The sequence below is a fragment of the Sinocyclocheilus grahami genome, unplaced genomic scaffold, assembly GCF_001515645.1.
Source record: "Sinocyclocheilus grahami isolate Dianchi unplaced genomic scaffold, SAMN03320097.WGS_v1.1 scaffold2508.1, whole genome shotgun sequence".
In the NCBI taxonomy this organism is placed as follows: domain Eukaryota; kingdom Metazoa; phylum Chordata; class Actinopteri; order Cypriniformes; family Cyprinidae; genus Sinocyclocheilus; species Sinocyclocheilus grahami.
In genome coordinates, this window is record NW_015507687.1 from 49647 (window position 1) to 52510 (window position 2864).

The 2864-nt window shown below is 55.2% G+C and overlaps 1 long non-coding RNA gene across 1 annotated transcript in view; it reads left to right on the forward strand.

Moving 5' to 3' along the window:
- The window catches only part of LOC107575202 (uncharacterized), a 14125-nt gene extending 13280 nt beyond the window's left edge, over nucleotides 1-845 (forward strand). Inside the window, exon 3 of the long non-coding RNA XR_001607822.1 lies at nucleotides 833-845. This is a non-coding gene — a long non-coding RNA (uncharacterized lncRNA). The remainder of the gene's footprint in view (nucleotides 1-832) is intronic.
- Nucleotides 846-2864: the final 2019 nt, after the last annotated feature.

Here is a 2864-nt window from a genome sequence, read left to right on the forward strand (position 1 = left end):
GCGAACATGGTGGGGGTCGCACCCAGCATGCAGCTCTACAAATGTATGTCAGCGAGGCACCATGAGCCAGTACCAAGGAGGATGCAACACTCCGTAACAAACAAACAGCTGTTCTGAGGTCCTGAAGCTTTGTATCTGGTCCACGTACAATCTTGAAGCGCGGACGGGACAAAGCAAAGTTAGGGCTGGGTCTGCCTCCTCCGGGGGCAATGCTTGCAGGTTCACCACCTGATCCCTGAAGGGAGTACTAGCTACCTTGGGCACATAGTCGTGCCGGGGTCTCAGGGTTACCTGCAAGTCAGCCGGCCCAAACTCTAGGGACAATTCGTCGACTGAAAATGCGTGCCGGTCCCCTACCCTCTTGATGGAGGCCAATGCAACCAGGAGCAGAGTCTTTATTGAAAGAAACTTTAGCTCGACTGACTGAAAAGGCTCAAATGGGACCCGCTGTAGTGCTTCGAGCACCAGAGACAGGTCCCAATAAGGTATAGAGGGAGGTCGAGGATGGTTCAACCTTCTCATCCCCCTAAGATACCTGATGACCAGGATGTGCTTCCCCACCATTCTCCCCTCCACGGGGTTGTGGTTAGCGGAAATAGCAGCGACATAAACTTTAAGGGTGGAGGGAGATGCTCCAACCCTTGTGGCGAGAAGGAGAGCATGACTCTGATCTGATATGTTCGGGGGTCTTCTCAACGAGAGGAACACCACTCGATGAACAGGTTCCACTTCAAGGCGTAAGCGTGTCTCGTAGACAGTGCTCGTGCCGAAGTGATGGTGGCCACTACCTCTTGTGGTAGGTCACCTAGAACCTCTGTGTCCAGACATGAAGTTTCCAGAGGTATGGACACGGGTACCAACGGGTGCCCCATCTCTGAGTCAGTAGATCCTTCCTCTGAGGAATCTGCCAGGGAGGGGCTGTCACGAGGAGCATCAGTTCTGGGAACCAGGTCCGAGTGGGCCAGTAGGGAGCCACAAGCAGGAGCTGCTCCTCGTCCTCCCTGACTTTGCACAGTGCACAGGGAAACACATATTTGTGTAGGCCCCGAGGCCAGCTGTGTGCCAGTGCGTCCGTGCTGAGTGTGCCCTCAGCTGGCAGTGAGAGGTTTCTGGAGAGGCAAACAGGTCTACCTGAGCAACTCCGAAACGTCTCCAAATCAGCTGGACCGTCTGGGGATGGAGTCTCCATTCTCCAGGAAGTGCCGCTTGTGACAGCTCGTCGGCTGCATGGTTGAGAAGACCCAGAATGTGAATGGCACGAAGCCACCTCAGATGCTTCTGACTCCAAAGGAGTAGGTGGCGGGCGAGTTGTGAAATACAACGGGAGCACAGAACACCTTGTCGGTTGAAGTATGCAACGGTCACAGTGTTGTCCGTACGGACCAGTATGTGCTTGCCTTGTAAGCATCCTTTGAGACAGTTCAAGGCAAGGCGAACTGCTAACAACGCTAAGCAATTGATACGCCACTGCATTTGGGGGCCCGTCCACACCTCCAAGACTGCTTACCCGTTGTACGTGGCACCCCAGCTGGAGGTTGAGGCATCTGTATGTACCACAGCATGCCTCGAGACCTGTTCTAGGGGCACTCCTGCCCAAATAAATGTGAGGTCTGACCACGGGATGAAGGTTTGGCGGCAGGCCGGTGTGACTTGGACCTGGAGAGTGCCGTGCTGCCACGCCTACCTTGGGACTCGGCCATGGAGCCAGTGCTGAAGCTGTCTCATATGAAGCAGCCCCAGCAGCGTGACTGCCGCAGCAGCTGCCATATGCCCCAGGAGCCTCTGAAATTGTTTCGGTGGAATCGCCGTCCTGCCTTTGAACGAATTCAAGCAGTTCGACTGAATCAAACTCCATACCGAGAAAATCCCCTGCGTCGGGGAGAGTTTGCTCGTTTCCCAGTTGACCCGAAGGCCCAACAGGCTGAGGTGCCTGAGCACCAAGTCCTTGTGCTCGCACAACTGATACCGAGACTGTGCTAGTATGAGCCAAATCATCGAGATGCAAACACCCTGCTCTCTCAGGGGAACAAGAGCCCCCTCCGCAACTTTTGTGAAGACACGGGGGGACAGGGACAGCCCGAAGGGCAGGACTTTGTACTGACATACCCCTCCTTTGAACGCGAACCGCAGAAAAGGTCTGTGGCGCGGAAGGATTGAGACATGAAAGTATTCATCATACTTCAGACTGCAAACCAATCTCGGTGACGGATGGACCCAAATGCGTTTCTGTGTTAGCATCTTGAACGGTAGCCTGTGAAGGGCCCAGTTCAAGACATGCAGGTCCAAGATCGGTCGTAACCCACCGCCTTTCTTGGGTAAAATAAAGTAGGGGCTGTAAAACCCTTTCTTCATATCGGCTGGAAGGACCGGCTGGAGTCCTTCGCCAGCAGGACTGCGATCTCCGCATGCAAGACATGAGCATCGGCTGCCTTAACAGATGTGAAGTGGATGCCCCTGAACTTGGGGGGATGCCGGAAGAACTGAATCACATAGCCGAGTCTGATGGCCCGAAGGAGCCAGCAAGACGGGCTGGGCAGTGCTAGACAGGCAGTCGGGCAGCGAGGTGGAATGCAGGGATTCGGCTGCCTGAAGCAAGGGTCTGAGTGCACGAGCTGCCCGAAGCAAGGGTCTGAGTGTGCGGTGCATTTCGTAGTTCCAAGGTTGGGCAGAGTGTGCGTGAGTAGGGCCTTTGCCAGCTCTCTCGAACCGCCCACTGCTGCCCGCTGACGACAGAGGAGGATGAGCGTGATCCGGCTTTGGACTGTACACAACTTTCCGTGCCCTCTTGAGAGCCAGAGATAGAGGAAATTGCTCTTTTATCGAGATTTTGGGATTTTCCGCCCGGCCCTCCTCCGGGGGAGGGA